The 15227-nt window shown below is 39.9% G+C and overlaps 1 protein-coding gene across 3 annotated transcripts in view; it reads right to left on the reverse strand.

Moving 5' to 3' along the window:
• LOC150108862 (uncharacterized) overlaps window positions 1-14077 on the reverse strand; it is a 299142-nt gene extending 285065 nt beyond the window's left edge. Inside the window, exon 1 of one of the 3 annotated variants that reach the window (XM_090410451.1) lies at window positions 13854-14077. The gene's annotated coding sequence lies outside the window, so the exon portion shown is untranslated. Of the gene's footprint in view, window positions 1-13504; window positions 13582-13853 lie in introns of those variants that run through there. The other 2 variants (XM_090410442.1, XM_090410458.1) reach the window with 2 other exon arrangements.
• Between the last annotated feature and the right edge of the window lie 1150 nt (window positions 14078-15227).

The following is a 15227-nucleotide window of genomic DNA, read 5'->3' on the forward strand; positions in this document are numbered from 1 at the left end:
TGACAGACGTTCGTGGATGCCTTTGACATACGGCATGGGAATCCTATGGACTTGTTCTTGTCTAGGTTGATATGTGGGGAAGCGACTGATGCTTTTATGAGTTGTTTTTGGATCATATTCATTTAGTACGGCTGTATTTTTTGATGATTTCCAATTCTTGGTTTAAAGATACTTCAGAGGAGCAAAATCTGTGTGCTCTAGCTAGAAATGATTTAATGATGCCATATTTTTGAGATGGATGGTGGACAGATGAATTGTGAATGCAACAACCTGAAAACGTCAGCTTATGGCAGATGGAAATCTTCTTTTCATTGGATGTGTAAATCCAGAAAGGAGATACCTTGTGAAGATTCTTTTTCTAGTGTGAATTTGAAGCAAGGATGAAGAATGTTCATTTTATCTAGAAACAGATATAGTTCTTGTTCAGAATGACTCCAGATGGCAAAGATGTCATCAACATATCATACCCAAATTTTTGGTTTAGGTTCAAAAGTTAAAATTTTTTCTTCACAGCGTTCCAGAAATACATTTCAAAAATATATTGTTTTTAAGCAAAATGTGACTTATGCAATTTTCCAATTTCACAAAACCTTCAAAATGAGTTGAAAACCCAAACTATAGGATCAAATGGAAAAACACCAAACTTCTACATACATCCTTATATAAACATGAGCGTTTATATACAGAAAGTGCTGAAGCCCAACATCACAGACCCAACTTAAATCGTAATGACGTTCTTACTATCCCTAAAGTCTGGGAAATTGTCATCCTTAATTCTGTAAAATAAATTTAAGTATGTTATTTTAATTTAATCTAATTTATTTTCATCAGATATATTCATTTTAATTTAATTCTATAATATACTACTTCCTCAGGGGCTCACTTTAGTGAGTACGGGCGTGGCAAACCATAGGTACCTGATGCTGGACCATGCCTTACTTCATGTAATATACATCTGTTATATTATCTGTAGACTGGTCCCTCCTCTTCCTCCCTTGCTTCTTTCTTTCTTCTCTTCTTGCTCCTTCCCCCCGAATGCTATTAGAGTATTCGAGGGGAATCTTTCCTATTTTGCTGTGTCATTTCGTCTTGTGCTAACAGGACATTATCAAACTGTAACATGATCAGGCCATCAAAAAATGTTCATACCGCATCGTCCGTCGCGCGGGATACCAAGGGACGCATTCGGGTTTTAAGCAGAGGGACCCGTTCGAAAAATATGTTACAGTCTCCCTTAGACACCACTCCTCAGCACTCTGCTAGAGGAAACTTCATCAATGGGCCCACTACCCATTTGGGGAGGTGTTTAGGGGCAGCGCAAAGAAATGGTTCTGCAAAAGGACGGAAATGGCAACGACAACGGCACCAGACTATGGCTTTAGGCAACTGGAACATCTTCTCGCTGACAGGGAAGGAGTTGGAACTGGTCGAGGAAGCCAAGCGCTACCAGCTAGACTTAGTCGGGCTTTCTTCGACCAAGAGGAGAGGCTCTGGAACTGTCGACCTGGATAAGGGGTGGAAGCTCTACTACTCTGGTGTGAGCCCGACAATGTCTGCTCAGGCGGGTGTGGGGATACTCACAAGCCCCCAGCTGTCAGATTGTGTTGCTGAGTGGATCCCATTGGGGGGACAGGTATGTGTGTTAAGGCTTCAGATGAAAAACCATGATTTGGCTGTGGTGCAGGCCTATGCACCTAATCTGGAGTCAGAATACTCTGCCTTCCTAGAGGAAGTGGATGCTGCTTTTGACAGGGTGGCAGACATGGAATCAGTCCTGCTAATGGGTGACTTCAATGCACATGTTGGAACAGATGACCATACATGGAGGGGTGTGGTTGGGAGGAACGGTGCCCCTGACCTTAACGTGAATAGGTTGAAATTATTGGACTTCTGCTGTACTAACAGCTTGTCCATAATGAATACCTTCTTCCAGCACCAAGGTCCATAAGTATACCTGGTACAGGGATACACTAGAACAAAGGTCTCTGATTGACTTCTTTATAGTCTCAGCAGACCTATTTTCCTCAGTGTTGGACGTTCGTGTGAGAAGAGGGGCAGAACTCTCAACTGACCACCACCTTGTTGTGTGCACTCTACGGCTTCAGAAACCAGATGCTACCATCAACGCTGGTAGGCCTAAGCAGCTATACCGCGTGAAATGGGAGGCATTGGAAAATGAGGCTGTGAGGAAGAATTTTGCAGATGACATTTCCTCCAGGTTCAAAGAGATTCCCAAGCATACTGCAGATGTTGAGGAGGAATGGAAGCTGTTCAGAACAGCTGTCACTGCCTCTGCACTCTCATGGTGTGGCAGAAAGTGGCTCGGCGTGGCAACAGGCATTGAGAAAAGGACACCTTGGTGGAACCAAGAAGTCTGAAAAACTGTCCGGGCAAAAAAGGAGTCCTACCTAACATGGCTTAGGGTCAGGTCACCTGAGATGCGTTTGCAGTATGCTGAGGCACGAAAAGCTGCTGCTGAGGCAGTAAAGACAGCATAGCAGAAGGCTTGGGAATCCTTTGGAGAAAGATTAGACTCATCCTATGCAAATGCAAACAAAGTATTCTGGCAGACCATCCTCCTCCTTCGAGGGAGGAAATCGTGCACAGCAAGGGCAATTAAGGCCTCTGATGGTGCACTTTTAACAACTGAGAAGGATATCCTCCACAGATGGAGGGGAATACTTTGAGAGCCTTCTTAACCCAGGTGGCCCAGCAGTTGTGGACATCCAGAGGTGCAGATCGGGGCAATGTCTAGTCTCACAGCAGAAGAGGTCCATTTAGCAATAAAATCGCTAAAATCAGGCAAGGCTGCTGGCGATGATGAAATTCTGCCCGAAATGCTAAAAGCCTTAAATTGAGACGGTGTTCTCTGGCTGACTCGAGTGTGTCAGGCTGCTTGGATATCTGGGCGAGCACCAAAGCAATGGCAGACAGGCATAATAATACCAGTCTTTAAGAAGGGAGACCAGAAGGATTGCAGTAACTATCGTGGCATCTCTCTGCTCATCCTGCCTGGGAAAGTGTATGCTAAGTGCTTGGAAAGACGGTGCAGGAGCATAGTTGAGTCAAAGTTCCAGGAAGGACAATGTGGATTTCGTCCTGGTAGAAGCACAACTGACCAAATCTTCACTTTAAGGCAAGTAGTACAGGAGTATGGAGTGGATGGTCAACTATTAGCTGCCATCAAGTCCCTGTATGAATGTCCAGAGTTTTGTGTCAGGGTAAATAGTACAAAGTCTGAACCTTTCACAGTCTCCGTTGGCCTCCGTCAAGGGTGTGTTCTGTCACCCCTCCTTTTCATTATATTTATGGACTGGATTGATAGGCACAGTCGAGGCAGTGAGTGTATTAGAATTGGAAGATGTAGCATTGGACGTCTGCTTTTTGCAGATGACTTAGTTCTGCTTAGCTCTTCTACAGATGACCTCCAGCGGACCATGGATAAGGTTTGTAGCTATTTGTGCAGACACCAGAATGAAGATCAGTGTGGCCAAAACTGAAACATTTGTGGTCTCAAGACAACCATCCCAGTGCACTCTAAATGTAAGTGGAGTCCCAATGAGGCAGGTGGAGAAGTTTAAATACCTTGGGTCAATATTCACGAGTGATGGAAAATGGGACGTAGAGCTAGATACTCGAATTGGCTTAGCAAGCTCAATATTGCGGGAGCTTGGCCGTTCTGTAGTATTGAAGTGGGAGTTAAGCCAGATGGCAAAGTTGGCTGTCTTCAATACAGTCTATGTCCCCATCCTCACCTATGGTCATGAGAGTTGGGTAATGACCAAAAGAATGCGGACATGAATCCAAGCAGCTGAAATGAGGTTCCTTCGAGGGGTTGCAGGGCTGACAAAACTCAACAGAGTCAGAAGCTCTGCAATTCAGGAAACCCTCAATACTCAACCGCTGCTTCTCTGTGTTGAGAGATCACAGTTACGTTGGTAAGGGCACTGGTCAGAATTCCAAAAGAGAGGCTCCCTCAGCAGGCCCTCTTTGCCAAGCCAAAGGGTGGGAGGCCACGTGGAAGGTCAAGGACTCACTGGATAGATTATATCCAAAACCTTGGGTGGACACGTTTGGGAATCCCACCAGAACACCTGAGCTTGGTGGCAGAGGATCGTGACCATTGGAAGTTCCTCTTGCAGCTGTTGCCCCCACAACCCAATTAGGAAGAGTGATCCTTGAAGATGTATGTATATGCATACATACATACATATATACACACATATGCAGTAGCATATGTATGTATATGCTACTGCACGCATAGTGGGATTCCATTGTAAGCATGCACCCTAACTTTATGTTATTCCTAGTATTGTTTGAAATAACTGTACTCATGATGTCCTAAGATACTTAGGACGAAATATTTACTTAATAAAAATAATTTAATTACTGTGGTTACGTGTGTATGTTTAGTTATGAATACTCCACAGGTTTCACTATATAACTCTTTTTTTTTTTGCCAATGGTTTCTCCATTTTGTGCACTAGGTTAAAAATATAAAATACAATAAAAACATACCATTTAAGATATTGCTACAAGTAGAAAATGTACATAGTCACCCAATAACTATGTGTGACTATCATGAAAACATAAGAGTAATATTCTTTCCTGTAAGTACAGCCCATGGATCAAGTTCTCATCACAAATTTAAAAATATCACCTATGAACAACATCTTCACAGGCAGTAAGGGCCTCTGAAGGATGGAAATGTCAAACTCTTTCCATAATTGTTTCAGCATTTCTAGAAAGAGTTTGACATTTGCAAAGCTATTAAAAAATATCAATGCTGCCTGGAGGGAAATTACAATATCAACAATGAATGCAGACTGGAAAAAACTTGCTCCCCAGTTTGTTCAAGATTTAAAGAACATGAAGATGTAATTATGGACACTGTGAAAATGACCAAAACATTGGAATTGTTAGAGGGGAATTTATTGAATTTTTGCAAAGTCATAGAAAATGAACAATGAAAATTTAATGAAGCTTGAAGACCAAAAAAATGAAGACATGGTTTCAGAGATAGAACACGAAGATGAACCATCAAAACAATTTGTCAGATGGCAGAATGCCTTAAAATGACTGACAAAGAACTAGCTGTCTTAAAGGGCCCAGGATCCAGACACTAAACAGTTTGCAAAAGTGTTGAGAGCAGTACATGATGCAGTTGCATGCTATAAACCAATTTACAATGAGGAAAAAAAAAAGAGCTACATTACAGACATCACTGGACAAATGCTTTAAGACACCAACTACTGCAGAGTCTAAGAACATATTAAAAGTTGTTTAATAACTAGTATGTGTTCAGGATGAATATGTAGTACACACTTCATGTAATGTATTAGTTTTCTACACGTTTTCATGTTTATATACTTGATAGGATATTGAATAGCATAATTTCCTAAAAGATCTTTTCATGAGCAGATTTAATTATCTTTGAAATGACCATATACATTTCAAAAATATATTGTTTTTAAGCACCACGTGACTTATGCAGTTTTTCAATTTCACAAAAATCTTCAGAACGAATCATGTCAAGGAAAAATGTCTTGGGCAACATGTAACAGATACATAACGATCAGGAATTTTGGATTTGGACCAAGCATCTTATCTGATTATAAGTGAGATATCACTGCCCATGACTGGTGAGAGAGAGTGACCATACAGTCTTGCCTTCCTAAAAGTATCAAGAAGAGAGGAAGGAAGTTACGTGGAATTATATGGTGGGTGGTAATAACAGTCTCAAAAATCTACTTTGGGCAATTCAATGGAGGGAGAGAGTGATCAGTAGTGCATGAGAGCTAGTCAAACATGCAGAATTGGCAAATTGCTTACCTCAAGTGAAAAAGATAAAACTGTAAAGTGAATGACTAATGAAATTCAAACACAGACTGCAAATGAAAATAAGGTTATTGAAAAAGATGTGAATATCAGTTGTATCAGTAATAAAATATTAGCTACGAAACTGATTAGTATAATAAGGAAGACAACACAGGAATATGAGAAAACTAGCACTCTGATACAAGGAAAATTATTATCTCAAGACCACCATGCAGTCTAAGACTCACTGCAGGCAAAATCCTAAGGCATTCTTTCATTATATAGAAATGATTGTGGATAAGGTTCTTAAATGGAGACAGTGGACCTAGAAAAGTTTTATTCCTAAAGAAAGAGAGATGTGAAGGGCTGAAAAGGGGGAATATATACATATATTGCTCACATTTATTAATGCAATTGTATACATTAGTATTATCAGAACTGCCATGTTCTGATAATACTAATGTATACAATTACAAAACAGGAGACTTAAATGAACTTAAACAGTGAATAAACTTCCTGGATGTTGTAATCCTTAGGGATTTACATAGGAATAATGTTATATGTATCTTGTCATCACTCCTTCCTGCTGTTCCACAAAGTGAAAGAACTCCCCAGTGTCCACCCTGTAACTGCTTCTCAACACTTTAAGTCTCGATCATATCACCTCTCCTTCTATCCACCAAACTCTGCAGTTCACATTCCCTCAGCCGATCCTCATAATTAACATTGTACAGTCCTGAAACAATCCTTGTTATCTGCCTCTGCACCCTCTCCACAGTTAATTTATCCTCTTCGAATCCTGGGTACCAAATTTGAGAACAATAGTCTAAGTGTGGTATGATCAGGGTCTTATACAATGGAATAATAACTCTTATCTCTGCAGGTCAGTGTCCTTCCCAGTATTGCAGCAATCCTGTGAGTTACATTCACCACCTTTGCAATATGCTCCCTGAATTTCAGTTTTCTATCGATCATCTCCCGCAGATCTCATCTCCCCTACTTCCTCCAATCGATTATGCAGCAACTCATCACTGTATCCCAAACTTCAAGACTTTACATTTTGCTGCATTAAACCGAACTCTCCATTCATTTGCCCATCTGTCTAGTTTATTCAAATCCATCCTCTTGCAGGGCAGCCACCTGTACTATTACTAATAACCCTTCTAAGCTTCAAATCATCTGCAAACAAATGAATATCCCCCTTGCAATCCACTGACAATGTCATTGATATAAAGGTTAAATAATACAGATCTCAGTACTGAGCGCTGTGGAACCCCACTCGTAACCTTCTGCTTCCTTGATATTGCCCCACCATACACAACTCACTGATACCTATTAGACAGTCAATCCTGAATCCAGTTGATTAACTCGACATCTAAACCCATGTACAGTCCTGTAACTTAAATATCAGCTTATCATGTAGCAACTTTGCAAATTGCCTTTGCAAAATCCAAAAAAATGGCAGTGTATACCTTTCCTTCATCAACTGCTCTTGTCACTTTATTATAAAAAGCAATCATATTACTAAAGCAAGAGCACTCCTTAACAAATCCATGTTGAAAGTTTATTTTTCACTTGGTTAGACTATAATAAATTTAGTTTAATCCTTTATCCAAGTGTGAGCAAACAAAGTAGGAATGATGTGGTAAGTAAGATAGGAGTGTAGTTAAATGAAGTAGAAAGATAGGAGTTAGCTTGCTCCACCTTTGCAATGAGTTGCCCGGTGTTGTACCACCTTACCCCAGTCCTGAAGATACTTTCAGGTGCAAACTTTGTTTGCTCACACTTGGATAAAGGATTAAACTAAATTTATTATGTTTAACAAATCCATATTGATTCTCACAGAAATCATTACCCTCATCTGCCCAACGATATATATATATAGTCCTCACTCATTTCTCCAAGACCTTAACAATGACTGATGACACACAAACTGGCCAATAATTAGACACTTCCAGTCTGCTACCACCCTTATGCAATGCCATTATCTTACCTTCCTTTCATTCCTTGGGTACCTTTCCCATAGCCAGACTTTTCATTGAAAAGCCGGGTCATTGTAGCCAGGACATTTCATTAAAAAGCCAGGTCTAATCTTTAGCACATTCTCTTAAAACCCATGGTGAAATATCATCCAGTCATACAGTTTTACTGACATCCAGAGTACTCAGTATTTGGAAAACATTCTCCTCTTGCACCTCTAAACCTCGAACCTGCTCTATCCCTCTAGTATTAAAACCTTCTTCAGATGAAATGCTCCAATAAAGTGCTCATTAAACAACTCCACTATGTCCTCTGCATCAGTCACTCTATTCCCATTTTTATTGCACAATATCATTCTTCCATTCCACAATCATTTCTCCTCCTATTGGCCATATAGCTAAAAAATTCCCAAAGGATTATCTTTGGATCTTAGTGACAATCTCTTCTCATATTCCAGTTTTGCCTTCCTCACCATACTAGTCACTCTCCTGGCCTGAGTCTTATATTCTTCATGCATCTGCTCTCCACCCCTCTCCTTATATCTCTTCCATAATCTCTTTTTCACCTGCAGTTCCTGTTTTTCATCCACTTTACACTAAATTGTGTTCTCTTCTTCACTCGTGGAATACTATTGCTGTTAAGAAATTTTCCTTCACAATTTCCCAAAGCACTAATGATATCAAGCCCTTCCAATTCCATCATCCATGGAACTGCCCCAAATTGATATCTAAGACTATTATAATCACACGCCTTATAATTTCACATACATTTCCCATTTCTTTGATACTCCTGCATGTCTATTCATCTTTCAAATCAAAACCACATGGTCACTCTCTCTAACTGGGGGGGGGGGGGGGTTAAGATGAGATGTTTATTATCAGCTCTTATGATGCTATGACCAAATCCAGAACTCTTGAATCTCTTGTTCCCTCTATTACATGTTGCTTAGGATATTTGTCCCTCAAGAATTCTGGAAATTCCATTCCCTTATTAATACATGCATTACCCTCTACCCAGCTTACACTGCTGTAGTTAAAATCTCCCATAACAATCATTCTTCTTTTGCACTTGCTCAGCTCAACTGCCTAAACATCTCCTGCTCCCACCCTCTGTAATCCTTGGCTAGCAAACACCCCACTAAATATTTTGTCTCGCCCACCTCTACCTCACCATATCTTTTCAAAATCATTAGTGTCACTGCCTTCCAAAGCCTCCACTCTTAGAGGACATAAGTCATCACTTATCATAAGCAGTACTCCACCACCATGTTTTCCCCTCCTACCCTGCCAAAACATGCTGTACCCTGCTACTTGTATTCCTGTTACTATATCATCTTTTGTGAACCACGTCTCAGTAATCCCAATACTCTTTGGCCAGTCTGATGCTATCTGCACCACCAATTCATCTCCTTTATTCTAGATACTCCTGGCATTAGTATAAAGCATAAAAATGTTACTGCTTCAATATTTATTCCCTCCAGACCCCACTGGATTTAGTGTTACCTGATGTCATCCCACTTCCCCCAAGCACCCATTCCCACAAGAGGCCATTCCTGCTGCCATCCACCCTGAGAACTCTAGTTTCCCTGCATTGACACACCAACTCATTCAGAAAACAGCAATCTCTCCAGATGCCTGCGTCCTTCTTCATTCAAATGCTAGCGGTCTCTCACAAACCGTTCTTTTCTGTTCTCAAATGCCCTCCAAGCATCCATATATTCCAATCTTCTCTTCTGACACATTCTGGCTATTATACTATTCATTATTACTGCTCTTCTGCTAATCTCCTCATTATCATACCTGGGTAACACAGATCTCTTGCCACTCCTCTCAAGTCATTTGTACCCACCATCACAATCATTTCAACCACCCTTTCACCCCGTTTAATTGCCATAGCCACATTTTCTATCATTCCTCCAGGCAAACACTCTTCTGGCATCCTATCTTGAACACCACCAATCATCGAATCTCCATACATCATACCTCTTGCTACTCTGATACTTGATTGCTCACTTGCATCTCTCACACTCTCTCTCTCTCTCCTCTAACCCTTTCTCTCAGTGTTCCCCTACTCACCTGCTGTCCTGGCATCACTCTATCCCTGGTTCCAGCACTCCCTTGCATTCTTCGAATCTCCTCTCTCTCTCTGACTGTTTCCATTCTCTCCTCTTCTATCATTCCCATAACTCTCTCTCACTCCTCTGATTTGCCTAGTCTCATCTGTCATACTTCTCATCTCATTCCCCAGACATTCCACCTCTTCTTTCAACTCATCCATCTCTCTCTCTCTACAAGTTAGTCACACTTACTTGCCATTCATCATCCCAATCAAGACCATCTCCCAAAACTTCATAATCATTCAAGTCTTCCAGATTCTCCACTCTTATTTTTTCAGTCATATTTTGCTCGTTATTCTCACCTATCACACTACTTGTCTTTCGAGATTCTCCCACTCCTGATGCAACGAGGTCGGATATTGTAACATCTAACTCACTGAATTTCTACCATTGCCTACATTTTATGCATATACACACTTCCCCTTCTCTCACCCACCACATAGTCATCTGCTGGGATGCATAGATACCACAAGTCCCAAATGCCACAAAATCTTTTATTATGTTACGCAAAATAGAGTCCTTGAATGGGGAGGGCTTGGTGACACGCTATTTGTAATTGGAGCTGCGGCCACTGCCATCATTAACTTAGTGCCGAGGAACTACTACAACTAAGTGCTAAATACCATGGTATATGCTCTACTGCAGGGATTCTCAACCCATGGTACGTGAGCCACTCCCGGGTGGTACGAAAACAGATTTGCTTATTGGTACATCTAATATCTTGAATAAAATATAGTGGTACGCCACTGGAAAAGGTTGAGAACCCCTGCTCTACTGTAAGCTAATTTACTTATGTTATACTACTACAGGTATAAACTATATTTACTATACAAAAACTTATCTTCTCTTCCACTGCAGATGAGTCCGACTCTGACCTCGTCTTCTCGGTAACCCAAAAATAACACAATATAACAACTAAAGTCCGGTGACTATGCCCCCCCCCCCCCCGAGTTCTGGGCTGGTAAGCCAGTAAGACAAAAAAAAATGTTACAAATTTTGGCTTATCTTTTTATATATATATATATATATATATATTGATCCCATACACAAGAGGTTGAAGGACATGTAAGCATATCAGTGCTGTGTGTGGGATGTAAATGAGGACTGAGATAGAAGTTCGTTGATATTTTTTTGAAGAGTTGTAGGTTGGGAATAATTTTTGAAGAAGGCTGCTCCAGAGGACAGAGGTGGACAAAGTAAAAGAGGATGAATAGAAGAAGATTCGGTGTGTTTGCAATTGCACAGTAAAGGATAACTGCAACTCTTATCCCCTTGAAATCCTGGGGACCAAATTTCAGAATAAATGGGAGACGTGCAACTGATGCAGAGTACTTAATGGAGTTGTTTAATTATCACTTCATTGGGGTATTTCATCCTGGAGCAGTAACTACTAGAAGAATAGGGAGGATTCAAAGTTCGGAAATGAAAGAGGAGTGTTTCAAGTACTGAGCACTGGATCTCAATAAAGAAATGGGACTGGATGAGATTTCACCATGGGTTTTGAGGGAAGGTGCTAAATAAATGATAGCTCCACTAACTTGGCTTTTCAATAAGTCTGCCTACAGAAAAGGTACCCAAGGAGTGGAAGGAGAGTAAGATAGTGCCATTACATAAGTGTGCAGTAGCAGAATTGAAATGTCAAACTATAGATCAATTTGTATTTCTTCTGTAGTTGTTAAGATTTTGGAGAAATGAGCGAGAGAACATATGCACCACTGGGCTGATGAGGGTAATGTTATTATTATTATTACATGACACCTCTAAGGAGTACAAAGACTCATCAAGGGAGGGCACCTACTCTACAACTCTCCGTCTCTACCACTCAATCTACCAACTACAATGAACTGCATCATCATCATCTACACCAATGCCATCTATTGCCCACCACCACCACCACTAGTATTTTCACAGATAATCACAAACATCCATGCCCATGGTGGAATTCGAACCCGCAGCCGGCTGGAGAGCAGATATGCTAACCAGGCTGGCAATTATCTGTGAGAGTCAGGGTGGATTTTTTAAGGGACTTGTTTTAATAATCTGATTGCTTTTTATAATAAGGCAACAAGAGAAGTTGATGAAAAGTCATGCTGTCCCCCCCCCCTTTTTTTTTTTCTTACAAAGGCATTTGGTAGGGTGCCACATGATAAGCTGAGATTTAAGTTACAATACACAAGGCTTTAGATGTCAGGTTAACGAAATACATTGGCTGTATCAAGGAAGCCGGTTACAGAAGGGTAGTGGGATTCCACAGGGCTGTGCTGGGACCTGCATTGCTGCTTTATATCAGTGACACTGTCAATAGAATGCAGAGGGATATTCAGTTGATCTAAGTCAATAATTTATATTTCAATATTATACCCTCACATTTATGCAATAGCCTTTCATGTTGTATCTTATCAAAGAAAAACAGCATTAGTACATCCATTCCCTTTATATTACTGAGCTGTAACATTATAAAATATGAACAAATTACTCAGACATGATCTGCCTTTAGTATGCCCATGTTGTTTTCTGGAGAGTATAGCTTGTCCATCAACCCATTTCGGCATGCAAGTTCTTACCAACTCCCCTAATATCTTCCCCACCACTATGGAGATACTGGTATAGCAGCAGTTATACACCAATTTTTGCATCACCCTTCTACAATGGGCATATCATATATCATTTCCATGCCTGCAGAATCTTACCTGAGCTGAGATTCAAATTATACAAATATATCAAGGCCTAACCATTTCAGCTGAATATTCCTTCAGCTAATATCCCATCAATTCCTACTGCCAAATTTTACTGAGATTATGCAACAAATCTAGAACCTCTTTCTCATGCCCTCTATCTCTTCACTCAAAATAGTGGTACAACTATGTACTACACTGATTACAGCACTCAGTATTTTAACAATCACATTTACTTCATTTATTCTTCTTCTTTTTTTTTACTTGCAACATAACAATAAAAAACTCTTTTGGCTGTACAGGTTAAAGGCAACCCAATGTCTTTTCATACTTCCAACTTAGCTTTTCCAGTGTGCACTTTTTTATATTCATAACTCCTCTCACTCTTATTTTTACAATTTCACATAATAACTTGCAGTTTGCTAGTTTATTAGGACAACCAATCTGATACTTCATGAGCTTGTTAACCAATCTTTAAAATGACTGTTTTTGAAGTCCAAGAATATTGCTGTATTCAAGTCTCTCGTATCCAAATGCATTCATCACTATCATAAAATGCAGCTGGTTTGCTTCAGCATTGCATTCCTACAGCAAGACTCACTTTCACAAATCCATGTTGACCACTGTAGAGAATTCTATGTCAACCCAATCACATATTCTGTTCCTAGTCAATTTCTCCATTCCCTTATATATAGATATAAAGAATGATTTAGATTTGAAAACTTCTGTCCCAGCACTATCCAATTATACTTCTTTCCATTCCTTAAGAACCATTCTCTAAGGAGTGGAAAGAAGATATGAGTTGGAAGATTTATTAAGCAACCTAGCCAATGCTACACCCAACTCCTTCGCATATTCCCTAAAAAAATACATGGTGATCCATTCCCAGAACTATGTTCACATATGCCATACTGACCACTTATCCACTGACTCTTTCACTTCGTCCGATCTCTCATTTGCTTGGCTTCAAGTATCGCACATCACGCATACAGGGAATTATTGTCGGAAGTAAAAGTAAACACTAAAAACAGCTACGATTGGCTTTCTGAAACGTGGGGGGGGGGGGGAATACAGAACTACAAACTAAATGAGTACAGCCAATCCCTTCCATATGTTGTGAGGGAATCTGACAGATAACACAACGGACAACCTTCATTAAATAATTTATACAGTACTTTATCATTAAGAACTCGAAAGTTCACAAATTCTTTCGTTTCATCATTATAAAAATTAAAAAAAAAAAAAAAAAGTACGCGCATCATTACCTTCCTAGATATTCTGGACAGTCTACAATTCGTCCTTTCAAATCAGTCACACCGAAGAGACATGGATGATCTCGAAGAGAACATTATTTAGAGAGAAAAAAAAAAAAAAACAGCAGTGAGTGAAGCCTATACTATAAAACGAGGATGGGGTTAATAGCATGCAAATACCATGCAAGTTTTGCATTATTTTTTTTTTAAAGCCTACAGCAGTAAAATATTACGAAATTTTCTAATGCAGTGCTAACACAACTTTCCAAATCAAGTACCCTGACCGGGTGGCAGCATAGGAAATTGGAGAACTGAGTTGTTTATTTATATTTTTTTAATATACAAATTTTGATATATAATTAGTCAACTTAGAAGAAAATATAATTAATCGCTTAAAAAGAACATATTCTCTACAAAGTTGGAGGCGTTCTATTCAAATACACTGGTGTCCAAAACTAAAGACGTACCACATTTCCACCTGATTATGAAAAACTTTTCATGACCACAGCCAAATGCGGATAAATTTATTGCCAGCATACTAATAATTAAATCACCCAAAAAATGTGTTATAAATTTCTTACAGATTAAATTGCAATGCGTTCTTGGCAAAAGTTACAAATTTCCTAAGGAAGTACTTAACGAATTAATGTACGGTCCTTACAGAATACTATGCGGGGAGAGATTTCATTATGGAATATGTTCACCCCGAACTGCGATGTAGCTCTCACAGCGTCATACCATGCTCAGCACCAAGTGATTCAGAAGTTCTTGAGAGAAAACTGGCCAACTCCTCTTTCAGAACAAGGATAATGCCTTATTTGTTTTCTGGAGAGGAATTTCGAGTGGGAAGGCATTTCCCTACAGCGTCCCAAATGTTCTACAGGCTGAGACCTGGGAGCCTGTTGGCCACTCGATTAGAATAATATCCTCGGTTTCCAGAAGTTTTTCCACTTCTTGTGTACGATGTAGAATGGCATTGTCATTCATAAAAATGAATTCTTCGACTACAGCACCAGGGAATAATCGAACATGACATTGCTAAGAACTTTCTTGCAATATCATCCACCAGTCATAGTCCCTTTTCCCAGCACTTGTAGCTCAGTGCATCTATTAAGCATAATACCTCCTCACACCATGACGTCAGCACTGCCGTAATTATCCCTTTTAAGAAAATGTTAAGAACTTTCTTGCAATATCGTCCACCAGTCCCTTTTTCCAGCACTTGTAGCTCAGTGCATCCATTAAGCATAATACCTCCTCACACCATGACCTCAGCACTGCCATAACTATCCCTTTTAAGGAAATTCTCGCGATGGGAAGCAGTACTCTCTTTCACTGCAGATCAAGTGTCATCTAGAATGTGAGGAAAGACTAAACTAACTCTGA

Source organism: Typopeltis vanoorti, chromosome 2, assembly GCF_054136105.1.
Source record: "Typopeltis vanoorti isolate ZY-2024b chromosome 2, IOZ_Tvanoo_1.0, whole genome shotgun sequence".
Lineage (NCBI taxonomy): Eukaryota > Metazoa > Arthropoda > Arachnida > Uropygi > Thelyphonidae > Typopeltis > Typopeltis vanoorti.